The sequence below is a fragment of the Zootoca vivipara genome, chromosome 13 (assembly GCF_965207765.1).
Source record: "Zootoca vivipara chromosome 13, rZooViv2.hap1.1, whole genome shotgun sequence".
NCBI lineage: Eukaryota > Metazoa > Chordata > Lepidosauria > Squamata > Lacertidae > Zootoca > Zootoca vivipara.
This window is the reverse complement of record NC_142596.1, coordinates 46,178,193-46,199,821: the sequence shown is the minus strand read 5'-3', so window position 1 is coordinate 46,199,821 and position 21,629 is coordinate 46,178,193.

The following is a 21,629-nucleotide window of genomic DNA, read 5'->3' as shown; positions in this document are numbered from 1 at the left end:
AGAAAAACAAACCTGTCCAGTCTTAGGAATTAGGTGCCATAAACTCCATGGGGCTTACTCAAGAGTAAGCATATTTAGAATTTGGCTCCAAGAAGGTTTATTTCATTTATTTTTGTGATATACATCCAGAGTTTTCATACATTGTGATCTCCTCCCCGCCCCAAATGTAGAGTTAAGAGAGAAAATAACAATACCAATGCACAATTTCATATTTAATTCAAATTATTTAATGAATCCCATATATCAAAGAAGAAGAACCAGCCTGTCACATTTTCTAAAAGATTGGGAAGTTGGCCTAATCTTTCTTCTAAAATATTTAAATTATTGCCAGGAGTTGGATAGCTGCACTCTCTAAATGTTGTGGGGGAGTTTGGTTTTTTTTGTGGGTGGTGGTGGGGGGAGAGATCAACACCTCCTGGCTTGGTTATTATTATTATTTTATTAACACCTAAAGGAGAAAAATCTAGAATTGACAGTAAGAGCAAATGATAATAAATGAGAGGAAAATAGAAAGGACATGGCAAAGACTGTTGCTCAAAAAATGACTCTGCTCATTATGGTTGAATAATGGGGATGTGTGTGGTCAAATTGAACATTTCCCATCTGTTCATTATTTTGAAATATATATTGCTATAAATAGAATGGCATTAGGTTTTGGAAGTTTCAGAGTTAGCCAACTAGGGATCTAAGGAACCTCTGGTACAAACAACCAGGACTCCAAAGATGAGTGATTGTAGGCTGCCCAGTCATAAAGGTAAAGGGACCCCTGACCATTAGGTCCAGTCGTGACCAACTCTGGGGTTGCAGCGCTCACCTCGCATTATAGGCCGAGGGAGCCGGCGTACAGCTTCCAGGTCATGTGGCCAGCATGACAATGCCACTGCTGGTGAACCAGAGCAGCACACAGAAACGGCGTTTACCTTCCCGCTGTTGTTGTTGTTGTTTAGTCGTTTAGTCATGTCCGACTCTTCGTGACCCCATGGACCATAGCACGCCAGGCACTCCTGTCTTGCACAGCCTCCCACATTTTGGTCAAACTCATGTTCGTAGCTTCGAGAACACTGTCCAACCATCTCACCCTCTATCGTCCCCTTCTCCTAGTGCCCTCAATCTTTCCCAACATCAGGGTGTTTTCCAAGGATTCTTCTCTTCTCATGAGGTGGCCAAAGTATTGGAGCCTCAGCTTCACGATCTTTCCTTCCAGTGAGCACTCAGGGCTGGTTTCCTTAAGAATGGATAGGTTTGATCTTCTTGCAGTCCATGGGACTCTCAAGAGTCTCCTCCAGCACCATAATTCAAAAGCATCAATTCTTCGGCGATCAGCCTTCTTTATGGTCCAGCTCTCACTTCCATACAACACTACTGGGAAAACCATAGCTTTAACTATACGGACCTTTGTCGGCAAGGTGATGTCTCTGCTTTTTAAGATGCCTTCCCGCTGTAGCGGTACCTATTTATCTACCTGCACTTTGACGTGCTTTCGAACTGCTAGGTTGGCAGGAGCTGGGACCAAGCAACAGGAGCTCACCCCGTCACGGGGATTCGAACCGCCGACCTTCTGATCGGCAAGCCCTAGGCTCAGTGGTTTAACCCACAGTGCCACCCACATCCCAGCTGATCTCAAATTCCAGAGGTGGACCGGGTCTGATCCACCAGGGCTCTTCTTAATTTTTTACATTAAGTTTTTGAGTGCAGGGTGTATGTATCTTGATGCCAGCATTCACATAGGATGGGGCGGGGAATCTCAGGTGCAGGGGCTGAATGCAGCCTGCAAAACCTCTCCGCCTGGCCCTCAGGACTTTGCCTGGATGAAACCCCTCCCCGCGGTCCACCTCTAACTGGTCCTGCTCCATGCGTGCAGCAAGAATGGGGAACCTGGTATCCTCCGGATGTTTTGGGGCTCCTGCTCTCATCAGCCCCAGCCAGCATGGCCAATGGCTGGGATGATGAGCATTGTAGACCAACAACATCTTGGAGGGCTACAGCAGTGGCTACAGATCACTTGACCTTGCAACACCTAAGTCTCTGGGTTTGCTGAGGAGCGTCTGAAGGAGAGGTGATGGGGAGGCTGTGCTGTGCAATAGCACTGGTTTGGCTCCACCACTGCATCTTCACAGTGTTGACCTCACCATTTCACCCCATCAACTATCCTTCCTTATTAGTAGCTGCAATTTAGCTGTTGGTTGGTCATGTGAGTATGGGAATGTTAGGGATGTGGATTAGGATATATTATTAGATAGATCCTATCCAAGCTTGTGTTAGCAAGCTTCCAATATCAGCAGAGTGACATTCCCCTTTTGTGCGCAGCAAAGCATGTGCGTTAGATTCGCTAGAATCTCTATAACAATATTACACTTTATAGTTCAATATTACACTTCCTGGCAAAGGTCCCCTTTGTCCCTCTTAAAAGAAATACACAACACAGTGTTTATAAAATAAGATAGAGTTTACTTACAGTTTCATCCTGAGTTACAGCATAATCTCAGAAAGGCAGGCTTGCTTAGAAAAGTTACAAGTATATATACATCTAGAGACTACTTAGTAAAGTAAGACTCCATTTGGTCTCACTCTTGGCTGCAGGCCTAGAGTGAGAACCATGCTAACTAGAGATTCTCTGGAGATGTGTCCTCATCGAGGGAGGAAGTAGCTAAGAGAGAGCGAGTGATTGCAGGCTAGGGCTTTTGTCTAATCCAACTCATTTGCATGTCTGAGGGAACAGGAACTGACCTGCAGTCAGGTGTCCCTCCAGGTGAGTTCCTGTTAGTGGACACTCTAGGAACTGTTGTGACTTGTCTGCCCCAGTGTTCCATCCCACAAACCCCTTCTCAGGCAATTCACAACATTCATTACATACAAAACAAAACATAAGCAACTTTATTCAACCACCCAAGAGTCCCAGCTTGACACGCAGGTTCTGGAAACTCTGTCTTGGCAGGGGTTTTGTTAGGATGTCTGCTGTCATCTCCGATGTGCAGCAGTACGACAGTTCGACAAGTCCATCTTGTATCATCTGGCGAACGTAGTGGTACCTGACCCCAATGTGTTTTGAGCGTGCTAGGAACTTCTCATTCTGCGCCAGCTTTAGACAGCTTTGGTTGTCCTCCAGCAGGCTTATAGGTTCCTTTCTCTCCACGCCAAAGTCTGTTAGGAGTTGGTCCAGCCAGGAAATCTCTCTGCACGCTTCTGTAGCCGCAACATATTCCGATTCTGTAGACGATAAAGCAGCAGGTAATTCTGTGAGTGTCCAGGTCTTGTTCTTGTGCAGTGCGTCAATCTCCTCCTGCGCGGCTTTCCTCCAGAGACTGGCTTCGGTGGCTGGCATCTGCTCTACCTCTTCCCAAGTGGAAGGTTCTGGTGGAGACGCCGACCCTGCAAAGTAGGACAGTCGTAGTGGCGGAACGCCCTTGTTGGTTCTGGATGAGCATCTGACCTCTGGTTGTGCAACCGCATCAGCATCCTCCTCCTCCTCCAACGCTGGCATGTCCACGTACAGCTCCTCCTCTTCGTCTCTGGTGCCGCCAGGGGTCTGGACCTCTGCGCCTTCTGGGGTGTCGCCTGTAGGGGGTGTTGTGACACTAGAAGGTATATTAGTTCCTTGTGCTAAAGGAAAACTTATAAACTCTTCATCTGGTGACTCTCTAGAACAGTCAATAACAGTGTTCTTTGTATCAAACTTTCCTAGTTCATCAAAATGAACCACATGGTATGGGTCTACTCTGCCACTCTTTGGATCTAGAACTCTATATCCCTTTCCTCCAGGAGCATATCCAACCAGGATACCTGCTTTTGCTCTGGAGTCAAGCTTGTGTCTGCGCTCTTTGGGCACGTGGTAATAACAGACACTTCCAAACACACGTATGTGCTGCAGACTTGGGACTCTCCCGTGCCAAAGTTCAAATGGTGTGCGTTCTGCACCCTTTGTAGGCAATCTGTTTTGCAAATAAATCGCCGTATTCGCCGCTTCACCCCATAGCTTCTGTGACAAGTTGGCCTCTTTTAACATGCACCTTGTCATCTCCATAATAGACCTAAACTTTCTCTCAGCAATGGAGTTCTGTTGAGGCGTGTAAGCAACTGTAGTTACATGTGCTATGCCTTCTTGTGCCATGATGGCCTTCATCTGCCGTGAGCAAAACTCTCCACCATTATCCGAAATTAAGGTGGAAGGAGCTCTCTGGAATTTGTTCTTCACCATGTTTAAGTACAGTTTGAACAATTCCGGTGTCTGACTCTTTTCCTCTAGAAAATATCCAACACAATATCTTGAGAAGTCATCTATAAATATCAGAATGTACTTATTGTTTCCTAGGGAAGGTACATTCAGTGGACCACATAGGTCAGTATGAACAGTGTCCATGACTTTTGTGCTTCTCTTCTCTGTACAACGTGGGAAGGAAGGCTTGACTGCCTTTTCAGTTATGCAAGTTGTACAGTTTGGCATTGGTGTACTGCAATTCTTTACCTGTAGACCTTTTACCAGATTTTCCTTCTGCATTTTCAGGATAAGGTTGGTATCCCTGTGTCCAAGCCTTTTGTGCCAGAGTTCCAGATCTGGTTGATCCTTTCTGCTGGGTTGTGCAACCCTTGCAGACTCATTCTCTGAAATATCAATCTCATACACATCATTGATTAGTTTGGCTTGAATAAACACTTCACCATCTTTTATCACATTGCATTGTCCATTTTTAAATATAATTTCAAAACCTTTCTTGTCCAAACTAGACACACTTATTAGATTACAGTTCAGCTTTGGTGCATACTTAACATTACTCACTGTAGTATCAAAAGACTCATTGTTCACTTTGAAATTCAAATTCAAAGATCCTGCACCTATTGACTTTATAACATTTCCATCAGCAATTTCAATCTCAGACTGTTTATTATTGTCTATTTCATTGAAATATTCCCTTTTATAACAGAAATGGCTGCTTGCTGCACTGTCCAGAAGCCACTTATTGCGCTTTCCTTCACAGCTCTGGAAAGCTACATTTCTTTCTTGCAATATCATTGCACGCCCACGCCCCCCCTTCTTTTCGCCTTTTGGTGGAAAGGGGCGGGATTTATTCCTAGGTGCCCGGCATTCCTTCGCCATGTGCCCTTTTAAATTGCAGTTAAAGCAAATTATTTCCTTTGGCGTTTGTCTGGACCTTTGAAAATGCTTGGAAGCATAATTAGTGTCCTTTCTCCCTGTATTCCTTTCTGAAGAATCAAGGTAATCTCTGCATTCCTCTCTCAAATGATCAATCAGTTCTTCAAAAGTCAGGTCCCTTTTGTGATCCATGCAACTCTTGAATGAACTGAAGCTTGGTCCTAGAGATGCTATCAAGAATGAAACCTTTGTTTCTTCATCAAGGGCTTTAGTAGTAAGATCAATCCTCTGAACAATTTCACTAAATTTGCTGATATGGTCAGTGAATTCTTCTCTTGAATTCATCCTCAGCGCAGTTAATTTGCTCATCAAATTCCTGTAGGAGTTCTTAGTAGATGCTCCATACCTGCGCTCAATATCTTTTAAGATTTTAGCTGCATCATCTTTGCTATTAACTGATGTTAGATGCCTGTTGCGAAGTCCACTCAAAATTATGTATCTGGCCTCGCTGTTCATGCGTTTCCAATTTGCTATCTTGGCTAAATCCTCTTCTGTTTCGCCAGTAGGCATAGGATTTTCAATGGCATCCAAAACATTCCTTGCATCTAAAAATGCTATCAGGCGTTGTTTCCAAAATACATAATTGTCATCATCTAGAGCCATGAATCCTGGCTTAACTCCACTATCAAAATCTGCAAAAGCCATCTTGGAATCTCAAAATTCTAAAAATTTCTCAAAATTCAAAAATTTGCCAAAAATTCCAAAATCAAAATCTCTAAAAATATCTCAAAATGCAAAATAATCTTCACTGCCTCTGAGTTCTCAGTGCTGTAAACTCTGAGGGAGGGGAGGGGTAGCTAATCCCCTAGGCACACTGGAGAACAATAGACCATGTGCTCACCAGGAAGTTCTAACTGAAAAAATCCTACTCAGTTCAAAATCACAATCCAAAGCAATCCTTCAAAAATACACAAAAATACGCAGTCCTGGGCCGTAATAACCCTTTATGGGAATGTTAGGGATGTGGATTAGGATATATTATTAGATAGATCCTATCCAAGCTTGTGTTAGCAAGCTTCCAATATCAGCAGAGTGACATTCCCCTTTTGTGCGCAGCAAAGCATGTGCGTTAGATTCGCTAGAATCTCTATAACAATATTACACTTTATAGTTCAATATTACACTTCCTGGCAAAGGTCCCCTTTGTCCCTCTTAAAAGAAATACACAACACAGTGTTTATAAAATAAGATAGAGTTTACTTACAGTTTCATCCTGAGTTACAGCATAATCTCAGAAAGGCAGGCTTGCTTAGAAAAGTTACAAGTATATATACATCTAGAGACTACTTAGTAAAGTAAGACTCCATTTGGTCTCACTCTTGGCTGCAGGCCTAGAGTGAGAACCATGCTAACTAGAGATTCTCTGGAGATGTGTCCTCATCGAGGAAGGAAGTAGCTAAGAGAGAGCGAGTGATTGCAGGCTAGGGCTTTTGTCTAATCCAACTCATTTGCATGTCTGAGGGAACAGGAACTGACCTGCAGTCAGGTGTCCCTCCAGGTGAGTTCCTGTTAGTGGACACTCTAGGAACTGTTGTGACTTGTCTGCCCCAGTGTTCCATCCCACAGTGAGTACTGCTGGCCCACCAGAAGTTCTTGGACTACAAAGCCTATCATCTGACCATTGCCCATGCTGGATCAGGCTGATGGCAGCTGGAGTCCAACAGTGCCAACCTCCCCACCTCCTCCAACTTCCCCTGGCAATAAGCAACAGCAACTCAGCTGCTGTGAAGTCAGGGGAGCACTGCGCCCTGTTGGGCTACTCAGTCCATGTGGGGGAGAGTCTTCAGAAACATGTCATGGTGCGAGGAATGGGTCTCATAGAGTGGGATGACAACTGGGCGATGTTACAAAGATGCACCAAGTTCCATCTGTGAAATGACAAAATAGTTACCATGAACGCCCCCTCCCCCTCCCCTTGTCTGCCAAACTACAAGTCGCTCCAACTCCTACTAACTGGAAAGGTGCACAGGTGGGCTTAATTGTCAATTGTGCTGACGGGCTTGTTCATTTGTGGGGGTTTTTTTGCTCCCGGTTTGCATAATTAGTGCATAACAACACCTGTTCTGCACAAAAGTCTGGGGGGAACTTTTGTTCCAGAAAGCGGCTCCTTTTTATTGCACATGGAGATGAATTTGCTGGAGAAACTCTCCAACTCTTGCCTTAAATGCTAGAGCTGGCTTTTCTCTTTCTTTCCCCTTGCCTTTTTTTTTGTCTGCCAGAATATGAAAGCTATGAGGAACCCAAATATCCTGCTAGTTTTTGAAGCAAAGGGCAGGTCCACACCATACTTTTCAAGCACACCCAACACACACTGAAAGTTCATGACTTTCCCCCAAAGAATCTTGGGAACTGTAGTTTCCCCCTCACATAGCAGCAATGTGCAGCCTACTTAATAAACTACAGCTCCCCACTACAGCTTGGAAACAAAGCCTCACGAGGAATGGTTGAGGGAGCTGGGTATTTTCAGCCTGGATAAGAGGAGGCCAAGAGGTGTCGTGATAGTTATGTAAGAAAATATCTGAAGGGACAACATGTGGAATCTGAACCAAGTTTGTTTTCAGCCACTGCAGAGGGAAGGACTCAAACCAATGGATTCAAATGACAAGGTTCAACTAAACATCAGAAAGAACATTCTGACAGTAAGAGCTGTTTGAAAGTGAAATGGACTACTCGGAAGGTGATGGATTATCCTTGGTTGGAGGTTTCTAAGCAGAGGTCAGGTGGTCATCTGTCAAGGATTCTTTAAGCTGAGATTCCTGTCCGCAATTCTATGATTCCCAGGATTCTTTGTGAGAAGCAATGTGCTATAAATGTGCATGTGTGGTGTTGCTGCCCTAACGAAAGCAATTCTGTTTTTTTTATAATCTATTTTTATTAATTTTCCAATTAAAACACGATTATATCACATTCATTATTTCGAATTATACAAATACATATCAATTAAACCGAATATTATGCCAAATCATATAATATTTTCTGGAGTTCCCATGCTTCAAAAATTTGGGGATTCCTCGCACCCGTCTACTGCCGTCTTTTTCTAAAGTCCAAATCTTCTCTCAAAATCCAAAATAATCCCGATCATTCCCCACCAGTCACTAAAATATTTTCTTCTTTCATCCGATTTTTTCACAGCTGCTGAAATAAGTATCAAACGAGAGTTCACATATATTCTTTCTCCTGTGTGAGTTTTAATCGTCCTGGCCCCCCCCATATATCTTCTGTCTGGAATGTCCTGTTGCGTCAGCCTTTCAACACGGAGCAGCACCATCTTAAAAAGCTTAGATCACTTTCGTTTTCTTAAGCTTTTTATTTTTTAAACCACCGATCTTTGTAAAATTTACAGCTTTTCCAGGCAAAGAAACAGCAGTCACTCTTGATACGTTTGTGGCTCTCCTTGCCCTGTAGCTGAACTTAGCTTCAGATCGCTGTTCGAATTCAAAGTGCGTCACAACCATAAATCCACCGAACGCATTCCAGGGACTCCGACCATCCAGTTAAAGGGGGGGCCTCTCTCTTCAGTAGTTTTACAACTTCAAAGGATATGCTCAGTAGAATAGTTTATAGTTCATTACTCACTCAGGTATTCTTTATCTCTCATTTGTTCCAAACAAACAAGGACGTCCCGTCCGGGAAGGTATGGAGTAACTCGTAGAGTATATGAAAAAAAATAAAAAAGTTCGCTTCCCTTCTCGTTACGTCCCCATCAATCTTTCTTCCAGATAAAATACAGCTTTGACTTCTCACCCTCAGCAGCACAAATTCCTTGGCAGTAAACAGAGCTTCTTCCCCTCCTTCCGAAGCATGTCCATGAATACGCCTAATTATCTTCTTTAATCATGGAGATCCCGCTCTGCAAGTTGGCGTCCGGGAGATCCGACATTTCATGAGTGCTCTCAGCCCAGCCCCCCCCCACTCCTTGAACAGTCGGAGTGGGTTTGGGGGCATCGCGGGCCCGCGGGCCCTCTCCGTAACCCCCGGAGAGGTAAGGGGGTTGCCTTTAACTCCCCTGGCAACCGCCGAATTCCTCATGAAGGTCGGAGGGATGGAACAAGGGTCAGCCATTCCTGCAGGCGGAAGCGGAACTTAACGAAAGCAATTCTGGGAAGCAATGGTCAAGGATTGGAAATGAGGGTCAGCAACCATTTCAATTGTTATTCAAGATCTTTTCCTTTGCACCCTCTGTTCTCCTCTTGGTTGCATCGTTTACAAAGTTCATCGTTTCTTTGATATTAAGAGAACAAGAAGATTTCAGTGAGATGGTGTCTTCTACTCAAGTGGGCTCCCAGGGGATGCTGGGTTGAAAGCATGGAGCATCTTGTTGGGGAGTAGGTCTCAAACAGTAGGGACAAGGCAAGGCAAGGCAAGTCTCATGGTCCAGTCAAGTCCAGGGAGGGCTAAGATGAAATCCAGTCATTCAGTCAAGGCAGGTGAGACCAGATCCAAGGCAAGGCAGAAGATAGCTGGCAAGGACCTCAGAGAGTTCTTCTTTTAGGAATGTAATGGTGTTGCAAGCCAATCAGAGGGTTCCTATCGCTGCCACCTACTGGCTATAACACTATTAACCCTCAATTATAATGGTTCATAAAACCTAACATCTTGATAAACTTCCCCCCAAATCTCCAGCACTGGACCCCAAATAATTTTGTCCCAAAGGCCAACTCCCCAAAACAAATGTACAATGTATAACAGGCAAACTGAAATGCACCAATCTTTGAAAATTCACACTTCTCTGAATTTTGCAGAGCAGTTCTCCAGCCAGGCATGTGCATATTGCTTGAAATTGCATCGAAACATTATAAATTGGGAGAAATTTGCACCAGAATGCAGATGAATTTTCATGGTGATTCATTTTTTAAAATAGTAATAATCGTCACACACTGATTTGGGAGTGTGGGAAACTGAATTTAAGACTGAAAAAAGAGGGGGGAACTGAAAAAGACTAAAATTGACAGATTCGCATACCCCTACTCAGAGTTTTGCAGGTGGTGGTGGTGAGTTGGTAGAACATAAGAATCTTAATGTCATGGTCATGGGTTCAAGTCCCATATCGAGCAAAAGATTCCTGCATTGCAGGAGGCCGGACTAGATGGCTCTCATGGTTCCTGCCAACTCTACAATTCTATGATTCTATGTGCAAAGCATTAAAAGATAGGAGCTACTTCAGTTAAGCTCTAATGCACACCAGCATTTGAAATATGGAAACAGATAAGCTGGCAGGTTGGTGCAGGGATTTTTTTTTCCTCCTCCCAGCTGCAACCATGCCTTCCCTCAGCTTCCTGTCCAAAATGTTGAGTTATTCCTGTGGAGAACGACCAGCCAGCTCAACCACTGGAGGTCAGCCAAAAGCACCTGCCTTTCTTCTGCACCAAAGCTATTAATTGCTTATGGACACTGAGCTTTTGACATCTACGTCCAGGAGAGTGGAAATGATCTATGCACTGAGGGCCTCAATGAAAGACCATTAATGTTTACTAGCTAGCTGCCCACCGGGTGGGGAGGTTAATCATGCAAGGCCCAGCTTGTGCCTGTGTGAGCTCAGGCTCTCTGAATGTGCAAATTGGGCAATGGGTGAAAGGAGAAGATTGGGGAACCTTGGCTCTTGATGCCACAGCATCTCTTTGCTGAATGGATGTGATGTATGCAAGAGTGTGGCAGACAAGGACTAGGGAGACCCAGGTTTAAGTTAAGGCTATGTGGGGCTCCCTTTGAGGGTGACCTGGAAACTACAACTAATCCAGAATGCGGCAGCTAGACTGGTGACTGGGAGTGGCCGCAAAGACCACATAACACTGGTCCTAAAAGACCTACATTGGCTCCCAGTACGTTTCTGAGCACAATTCAAAGTGTTGGTGCTGACCTTGAAAGCCCTAAACAGCCTTGGCCCAGTAGACCTGAAGGAGCATCTCCACTCCCATCATTCAGCCTGGACACTGAGGTCCAGCTCCGAGGGCCTTCTGGCGGTTCCCTCCCTGCGAGAAGTGAGGTTACAGGGAAGCAGGCAGAGGGCCTTCTCGATGGTGGCACCTGCCCTGTAGAACACCCTCCCATCAGATGTCAAGGAGATCAACTTTAACTACAGTATTTGACTTTTAGAAGACATCTGAAGGCAGCCCTGTATAGGGAAGTTTTTAATGTTTGATGTTTCATCATATTTTTAATATACTGTTGGGAGCTGCCTAGAGTGGCTGGGGAAACCCAGCCAGATGGGCGGGGTATAAATGATGATGATGATGATGATGATGATGATGATGATGATGATGAACTCAAGAGTTGTTGGTGCCCACAGGACTGCTATTGGCAGGGAGGCAACATCAGATGGGGCCTGAGCCAATGACAGACAGCACTGAAGCCAATGACAGGCAGAGCAAGGTAACTTTGCCTTTATCCCTGTTCTCTTTGCTGTTGAATTCTACAATGGGCAAATTTAAGATCGGGGGGCGGGATGGGAGGTGACAGACAGTGATGCTCCTATGATGGGTTGTAAGTGTTGTTGTTGTTGTTGTTGTTTAGTCGTTTAGTCGTGTCCGACTCTTCGTGACCCCATGGACCAGAGCACGCCAGGCACTCCTGTCTTGCACTGCCTCCTGTAGCTTGGTCAAACTCATGTTCGTAGCTTCGAGAACACTGTCCAACCATCTCGTCCTCTGTCGTCCCCTTCTCCTTGTGCCCTCCATCTTTCCCAACATCAGGGTATTTTCCAGGGAGTCTTCTCTTCTCATGAAGTGGCCAAAGTATTGGAGCCTCAGCTTCACGATCTGTCCTTCCAGGGAGCACTCAGGGCTGATTTCCTTCAGAATGGATAGGTTTGGTCTTTTTGCAGTCCATGGGACTCTCATAGCTTCTCTGAGTTATTCAAGCCCCTTCGCCATGACAAGGCATTGATCCATGAAGGGGGGGGGGTTGTAAGTAAGAGAAGGCATATCAGTAGGTGTGGCCTGGCTAATAGCAGAGGGAAGTTCATTTCCCCAACTGAAGCAGCTTCCACACTCACACAAACCCTGTAAATTCCATAGTCTTATGAGGAGGATTCCTGCTGTTATGGGGGTGATTGAATGTGCCAATTTCATGGGGGGGAGAGGCGTCCTTGCTCCTATCAGGTGGCAGCTGGCACCTCCTCCGCCCCAAATGTGTGGGACCCATCATCCCCCCACCCAGGGGTGCCAACTTGAATAAATTATTGGGGGGGGGCAAGTAAGTCGTGCCATGCATAATCGATCGCATGTTGTGGTACACGGAAACCACTTGAATGGCAATGCCCATCAACTTGCCCCCCTCCCAGCCCACTCAAATATTTTAAGGACCCTTCAGCCCCTAGGAGTTGGCTCCTAGGCTCCCACCTCAAAAAGCCTCAGAACAGGACATTTTTTCCTTAGCCATGAGCCAATCAAAGCAATGTGATAGTCACCAGCTGATTGGCCTCAAGGTTCTTTTAGACTAAATTTCAGAAGTGGGGGAGCATGGAAAGAAGTGTAAGAGTCAGAGCTAAGCAAACAGGATTCGTTGTTATTATTATTATTATTATTATTATTATTATTATTATTATTATTAGCACACCATCGGAAGCAGCTTCATGTTTCCAGCAGCTACTGATGTCTGGACGTTCACAAGCAGTGTGTGAAGGTGACTAGATCTATATTGCAGGTATCCTGCCTCTGGATATGGAGGTTCCATGATAGTTTTCAGTGCTATCTATCATTACACTCTATGGATTTGTTGACTCGTTTTTTAATTGTCTTGATTCTAGTAGGGCCTTGTTTGTGAAAATGTTGGCCGTGACTCTGGTAATTTGACAGAGCCTGCATTAACAATGACTTTGGGGGGAGTCTCATCGTGCCATACTAAATGCGGCTAATTAATTCTGATCTGCGGCAACGACGCACACACAAAACCCTCTGTTCTACTTACCTGTATATTTCTTCTTTTTTAAAAAAATAAATCTGCATAACCTGACTTCATTAGATTTGACAGCTATCCCCTTTGATAATATTCTTTACACCGCGGATATCACTGTAGACTGCCTCCGCTTGTTACTGCTAACATCTGGCACGAAGCCCTCACTGCACGCCAGCAGAAACTTCATCCTTTCATTACTCAACATGCCTATACGAAGGTTATAGACTTATAGTGCAAGTACTAAATTAACTTCAAGATTGATTAGGCAGTGCAGACACGAATCGGGCTCATCGTGATCCTACTGTTTCTTGGTGGCTGGGGTCTGGAAACGGCATATGCTTTAAAATCCTCAGGAGCATCAAAGAAGTGGAGAGCCGGCAAAGGAAAGAGCTGGCAAAACAACAACAACACAAAAACCGATGCCTTTACAATGTGTGAACATGAGCGTGCAAGCACAGGGCGAGAGATGAGGTTCTGGTGTCTGTGTGGAGTGGGGGGGGGGTTGTATTTCTTCCTGAAGGGCTTTTCCAGGTGGCCTGCTCATTGAGGATTCAGAAGTTAGGCAAGGTCCACTTTTTGTGGAGCATTTGTTGATTTGCTATTTATTGTGTGACCAGAGGCGACAGCCCCAGCCCCCAGGGAACATGGGAAAGGAAATAAAGACTCTGACAACGTTACGGAATTAAAATTAGGCCACAACTTTATTAAACTTCCGAATGTAGGAAGACCTTGACTTAGGCCTTGGGCATGTATCTCTCCCAGCCCCCCAGCCAGGGAACTGGGGCCATAGCTGCCAAGTACCCCGTTTTCCCCGGGAAACCCCCGTTTTTACTTACCTTTTCCCGGTGGTCCCCCGTATCACTTCATCTCCCGTTTTTCTCCGTTATTTTCTCCTGCCGGCGGCCTTTTTTTTTTTCCTTTCTGATTTGCCCTTCTATGGGCACAAAAAATGTCTGCCGCCGGCTTCAAAAATCGCATCTACGCATGACCTGAAGTGCGTAGACGCAACTTCCGGTGTCGCCGGCGGCAATTTTTGGTGCCCATAGATGGGCAGGGCGACACCGGAAGTTGCGTCAACGCACTTCCGGTCATGCGTAGAAGCTACTTTTGAAGCCGGCAGCGACCATTTTTTGTGCCCATAGAAGGGCAAAGTGACACCGGAAGTTACGTCGACGCAACTTCCGGTGTCACATGGCTGCCGGTCCCGGATTCTGCAGTCCTGGACTTGGAAGGTAAGACTGGGGCACATCAGGGTAAATGGGGTATGGGGGTGCTCTGTGTGATGCAAGTGTAGGCAGGCAGCCGAGCCCATATCCCCGCACACAGGGTAGTTCACTGACGACCTTTCCATACCTGCCAAGTCTCCCGTTGAAAATCAGCAGCAGCGTGGCACCGGAAGTCACTTCTACGCATGTCTGGACATGCGTAGAAGCAACTTCCGGTGCTGGCGCTGCCCGATTTCCGGTGCCCAGACATGGGCAGGGTGGCACCCGAAATCGGTTCTGTGCATGTCCAGACAGGTGCAGAAGGAGCCTCCCTGGCAGATAGGAAATAGGGGGATTTACGGGGATTTTTTTCTATTCGGGATAACAGCGGGAAACGGATTAAAATCTGGAGTTTTCCCGCGAAAAACGGGAGACTTGGCAGCTATGCACCTTTCAGTGTATGGCCCGTGACTCCCATTTGTGTAAGCCCTTTAAGAGGGGACACTGGAATCGCCACCGCAGGGGGGTGAGTCACCACTTCACGCACACACGCATTATAGGGAAGAAAAGACTAAAGGATTCCACCCAAGGCCATAATCGCCAACCCGTTGTGACGGATTGCTATGGGGAAGACAAAACCTGCCAATGCAGGAAAATTTCTTCCCGGTCCTTCAACAGCAACCAGTCAAAGACCGAGCAGCGCCCGCTAAACAGGAAGAAAAAGTTAACCTGTAAACAAGAAACATTAACAAAGGGCCAGACCCTATTTATGATGGGTCTGGCCCCACTTCCCAGGAAATGAAACTTAAAGGTGAGGCTGGGTGTGAACCTTTGAATAATACACTGAGAAGCAGGCCAGCCCCCTTCTACTAGCAAATTCCCTGGGAATACGCGATCCCGCAAAAGGCACCCACAATATAGTGTGAGTGCTCATTATTGTTTATCGTGTGCAGCGACTTGTGATGCTGCTTGAGGCAAAGCGCTGCCTTGCCCTTCGCTGCCGCCCTCATACCTGCTGCCTCGACAGAAGACGGCAACTAAGATGGTCAAGGTTCTGGAAACCAAGCCTTATGAGGAACGGTTGAAAGAGATGGGTATATTTAGGCTGGAAAAGAGGAGACCGAGAGGAGATATGAGAGCCACCTTCAAATATCTCAAGGGAAGAGGGAACAAAGCTTGTCTTCTCCAGCTCTGGAGAGTAGGACTCGAACCAATAGCTTCAAGTTACAAGAAAGGAGATTCCGACTAAAGAACAGGGAGAACTTTCTGACAGTAAGAGCTGTTTGACAGTGGAACGGACTTCCTCAGGAGGCTCTGGACTCTCCTTCCTTGGATGTTTTTAAGCAGAGGTTGGATGGCCATCTGTCATGGATGCTTTATCTGAGATTCCTGCATTGAAGTGGGTTGGACTAGATGACCCTTGGGGTCCCTTCCAACTCTACAATTCTATGTTTCTGTGCTTGCCCTGTCACCTCCACCACTGGGGGAGAAATGGCACTGGCATCAGCGCCAATTTCATGTGAGATTTCACCTGATTGGAGCAAGTTCTTACCAAAATAGTGCAATACCTTGCTCGCTCCACAAGATCTCACACGATTTCTGCTGAAACGGGCCCTGATGTTGGCATTGCTTCTTGCGACAGAGGTGGCATGGCAGGCATGGGGCTGCTGCCTTGGGGTCTTCTGCCACCTGAGGCAGCCACCTCAGCCTGCCTAATGGCAGAGCCGTCTCTGATTTCATTTATATCCCACCATTTCTCTCCAAGGAGCTCAAATGAAACGACGAGCTAAGATCCGTCATAAAAAGAACAATAAAGGCAAAGAGAATAACAGCACAAGATAAAACAGTGTAAAATATATTTCCATGGTGGAATGCAAGGTTCGTATATACACAAAATACATCAAGTAGTCATAAACATCGCCTGAAAAAAAACCATATTTAGTGCCAACCATGACATTGCTTGATCATATATATATTATGAAAAGCCCCCTAAGAGTTCACATCTGTTTGGGGGCTTAACTTGATGTTAATATTGTTACTTTTTAATGTTAATATGCAATGTTGATATTGTCTTAGCCTGCCCTGGGAACTTATGACAAAGAACAAGCAAGAAAGCCAACAAATAAAATGAAATCTTCTTTTAGAGGAAAATGTTCACAAATCAAACACCAGTTTGAAAAACAAAATGGGGCGGCACAAATCTTCGGCTGAGTGCATGCAGAGCGGAAATTGGAAGCTCCTTCCATTCGTAGCACTGAGGATCAGATGTTCAGAGTCAAAAGTGGGAGATATGTTTCAGTCCCATTCTGGGGTCTCCTGGGGGGGGGATCTGCATGGTTAATTGGGGCAAAGAAAAGAAAAGAAGGGAAGTTGCCAGGCTAGCTGGTATTAAAAGCCAACGGACGTCACAAAAAAATCAGTTTGCTAATTCCACGTCCTAAATAAGGCTCTGTGCCTAATCTGCCACTGTCAACATGCTTCTGGTTTCCTCCGGGTCGTGGTGTGAGTCACAGGTCTCAGGCTCCGGTTCCCGCACACCCAGCTCTCCCTGACGACATTGCAGCAGCAGGCCAACTCCGAAAGGCAAAGGGCCCACGAACGATATCGCAGCGAAAGTTGTCGTGCAGCAGCCTCAAAGGCACGGATAGCGCGGCAGAGGCAGCTGAAATAAGTGCCTCTTCTCTCTCCCCCGCCCCTTCCACCAAGATCCATTTCAAGAGGAGATACTGCCTCAGAGGTAATGGGCTGGCTGACTCATCAAAGGGCAAAGTTAATTGGGCAGCCTGCCCCGGGCTGCCTCTAGTGGCATTGCAGTTCGCTGCCACTGCAAATGCTTTATAGGGAAAATCGGACTCTTTCTTACTATTTGTGTGTGGGAGCATAAGAACAAAAGTGGATTCCTGTTACATCCGGTCCGGCAGCTTTTCCCCCCATGGTTGCCAACTAGATGCTTTCGGGGGAAGAGTTGTGCCAATATAGCTCCTGTCGTTTATTCATGAGACTTTTAATCTCAGGGTCGTGGGTTCGAGTCTTACCTGAGGTGAAAAATTTCTGCGTTGCAGGGGGCTGCGCTAGATCACCTGCATGGTCCCTTCCAACTCTATAAGTCAATGATGATGACGACGACGATGATGATTTATACCCCACCCATCTGGCTGGGTTTCCACAGCCACTCTGGGCGGCTTCCAACAAAATATTAAAAATACAATAAAACATCAAACATTGAAAACTTGCCTAGACAAGCCGGCCTTCAGATGCCTTCTAAAAGTCAGATAGTTGCTTATTTCCTTGACATCTGATGGGAGAGTGCCACCCCCGAGAAGGCCCTCTGCCTGGTTCCACCTTTTCTTTCAAGAAGCTCAAGGTAGTGTATGTGGTCCTCCCTCTTCTCGTTTATGTGACACAACAGCCCTGTGAGGTAGGTTTGGCTGAGAGGAAGCAACTGGCCCAGCGTTGCACAGTGAAGTTCATGGCTGAGTGGGGATTTGAACCCTGGTCTCCCAGGTCCTAGCTCAACACTCTAACCACCACTCTACAGAGGCTCTCCATAAAAAGAACGAGTCTGGTCTAGAGCATCTTTGTGGTGAGATGGGAAGAAGGGAGCAGGGGAGTACTTTCGCCCTGGAACAGTGGTTTGCTGAGGGACACAGTTCAGAAGACAATCATTGGGCAGAACTGGCAGGGCCGTCTTACTCGTAGGTGCTAGGGGTGTGGGGCACCTGGGTGCCGGGCTCTCAGGGGTGCCAGGCTGAGAGTCCAGTGCCCAAGAGTTGAGTCAGGGGAAGAGCCCGCCCATCGGCCAGAGACAATTGTTGGGCAGAACTGGCAGGGCCGTCTTACTCATAAGTGCTAAGGGTGTGGGGCACCTGGGTGCCGGGCTCTCAGGGGCGCCAGGCTGAGAGTCCGGTGCCCAAGAGTTGAGTCCGGGGAAGAGCCTGCCCGTCGGTCGGAGTGCCATGGCAGGCTCCTCTGCTGCGGGCGGCTCTCCACCCCAACCCCCAGCCCTCTTGCCTAGCGCCTGATGGCGGAGTCATCGTCAAAGTCTTAAAGTGCCCTAGCGGCGCAGGACCAAAGCAAGCAGGCACTCCGGGTCCCCAGATGGGGTTTCATGAGCCACCCACAGAGGTGGATGCCCAGCGGCCACCAGCCTTAACTTTCCTCCTTCCCTTTCTCTGCTTCCCAAATTTTAGGCGCCTTGCTGGAGACGGAGGGCAACATGTGAGCAGGGAGGGCAACACAGGTGAGAAAGAAATCGGCTCGGCGGAGTCCCTGGCCATTTGATTTGATTTGTAACCCCTCCCTGTCACCAACACTTGGCATCCGACCAAGCTCTGGCTGCAGCAGCTCCATCCAGAAGGCAGGGGGCGCCGCTGGGCAGATTTTTGCACCCTGGCGCAGCATAAGCTTAAGACAGCCCTGAGAACTGGGAGGTGAACAGCAAGAAGAAGAAAAACAAGAGAGAGAGAGAGCTGGCCGACTCTCTCTCACTGGAAAATATACTGCTTCTCAGTCCCAAGGCTAGGAGATTAGATAAGGTAGCTTTGCAAAAGGCTCAGTGGTTGAGAGATCAGGTGGCTAGGAGACAAGAGGACGGAAGTGACTAGAGCAGGCATCCCCAAACTGCGGCCCTCCAGATGTTTTGGCCTACAACTCCCATGATCCCTAGCTAACACGACCAGTGGTCAAGGATGATGGGAATTGTAGTCCAAAACATCTAGAGGGCCGAAGTTTGGGGATGCTTGGACTAGGGGGAAGTGGGTGGAACTTAATTGGGAACACCTTCACTCTGAGAATGGTCGCTTGTTCTTTTGCTGCCTTCATTAAACATTTCTGTTACTGGTAAGAGACTGTTTCTCTTATCTATGGTCAAGGTGGGAGGAAGTCATCACCTGAAGGGATCCGACATCACCTGAAGGGATGCAACCCAGTCAGATGGGTGGCATACCCCAGTGGCAGGGGGGGGGGCTCAGAGGGGGACAGCATGAAGAAGGAGGAGGATTGTGTTAATATTATAAGAATAAGATTCTGAATTGGATTAGAAAACCCGCCATAACTATGTAAAGAGGTTGGGAAATCCAGGAGGAGGAGAGTCGTGGAAGCCATTAATATTTTTCCTTTTTCCTTTTTTTTCTTTCCTTTTTCCCCCCTTTTTATATTTTTGCTTTTTTCCCCCCTTTTTTCCTTGTTTTTCTTTTTTTCAGTACAGTGAAGAAATAGCTGGGGGATAAGCCAATCCCCAGAGATCCTCCGCCTTTGTCCTCTCAGTGGCAGGGGGGGGATGAGGGGGGAGGAAGGAGGGGGGAGGTCAAACCCAGCTTAAAATGGACCCCTTTGTTCCCCAATACCCATGGGTCTCACTGGTGGCAGAGGTGGGCTTGTGGGTGGAGGGAAAATGAAGGGACAGAGTTTATGTTGTATACTTTGTATGTGTTTTCTTTTTCTAAAAATTAATAAAAATTATTTTAAAAAAACAAAAAATAATAATAACATTATTATTATCATCATGTGAAAACCGAGCCAGTTGGACCAAAGATCAGACTCTGTAGGACAGTGGCCTGTGTTCCTATGGTCTGGATAAAAGCTGCAATGTTTGCATCTGTGTAATTTTAATTTATTTTAAATAGCTAATTTGTTCTAGCAAATATGGCTTGCAATGACTCCAGGAAGATCGGCATGCCCGGTTCCAGGTTCTGCATTCCTGCAAGCTTCAGGCTGGAAGAAAAGTGCTGAATTGGAGCCAAGAGTAGCATTAGGCACTTCTGTCGAGCTGCCTTGTTCCTCTGTATAATTGATACAGTTAAATATTTGATTCTATTTGTTGTTGCAAATCTCTAAACAAAGCTGGCATTTATGCCGAGTTTGAAGAAGTTAATAGTGACACACACCCCAATCTTTCCTCCAAAAGTCTCTACGCCCGATTGGCATCTCTGCCGAGTTTTGCAATTGCAAATGGCACAAGGATTTCTTTTCCCAAACCCTGCAGGAGCTGGGAAACCATCCACCAAGGCATTTCTCCCCCTCTCTCCCTTGCACTCAAATGCCTTATCCGCAGCGCTGGGTCTGTTGGGAGACTGGACTGTGAGTTCCCAGTGTGAATTAAGATGCCATTGTACCTCACGTCTCCGGCCCTCGGAGCTGGGTGGCTGGGTGGTGTTTCTGGATAGTACAGGGCTGAATTATTCAGAGCATCCGATTAAAGTTTTATAAATTACTCTGCTTCCGCCGTGACAGTTCCCTTCTGCATAATGCATGTGTCCCAATCCGTCAGGAGGGTGCGCATGGATGGCACACAGGATGGGCACGATCCAGCCCAGAGTTCGGCTCCTCCTCCTGAGCCCTCTTGTACGTTGACAGAGAAGTCAAGCATGAGCTTATGTCTCTCCACTGGGTGGAAAAAAGGCACTTCTCTCTGGATCACGTGCTATCTGCCGAACTTTCACGACGTTCAGGCTTCGTGCAAGTGTCCACGATGAAAGAAGCTCGGGGAAAAGGTAAAGGACCTCTGGCAGTTAAGTCCAGTCACGAATGACTCTGGGGTTGCGGCACTCATCTCGCTTTACTGGCCGTGGGAGCCGACGTATATTTGCAGACAGTTTTTCTGGGTCATGTGGCGAAACCAGAGCAGTGCACAGCAACACCGTTTACGTTCCTGCCGGAGCGGTACCTATTTATCTACTTGCACTTTGATATGTTTTGAACGGCTAGGTTGGCAGGAGCTGGGACCAAGCAATGGGAGCTCACCCCATCACGGGGATTTGAACCGCCGACCTTCTGATCGGCAAGCCCTAGGCTCTGTGGTTCTGCTAACCAAGCCTTATGAGGAATGGTTGAAGGAGCTGGGTAAGTTTAGCCTGGATAAGAGGAGACTGAGAGGTGACACGATAGCCATCTTCAAATATCTAAAGAGCTGTCACATGGAGGATGGAGAAAGCTTGTTTTCTGCTGCTCTGGAGGGTAGGACTCGAACCAATGGCTTCAAGTAACAAGAAAGGAGATTCTGACTCAACATCAGGAAGAACTTTCTGACACTAAGTACTGTACTGTTTGACAGTGGAACAGTCTCCCTTGGGAGGTTGTGGGCTCTCCTTCCTTGGGGGTTTTAAAGTGGAGGTTGGATGGCCATCTGTCATGGATACTTTGACCAAGATTCTGGCATTGCAGGGAGTTAGACTAGATGACCCTTGGGGTCCCTTCCAACTCTATATTTCTATGATGACCAACTTGGGTGACTTTAAATGAGGGCTAGGCAAATTCATGGAGGAGAGGGCTATCTGTGGCTACTAGGCGTGATGGCTATGCTCTACCTCCACCATGAGAGGAAACAAATGCTTCTGAATACCAGTTGCTGGAAAACAAAGGAAGGGAGAGGGCTCTTGTGCTCA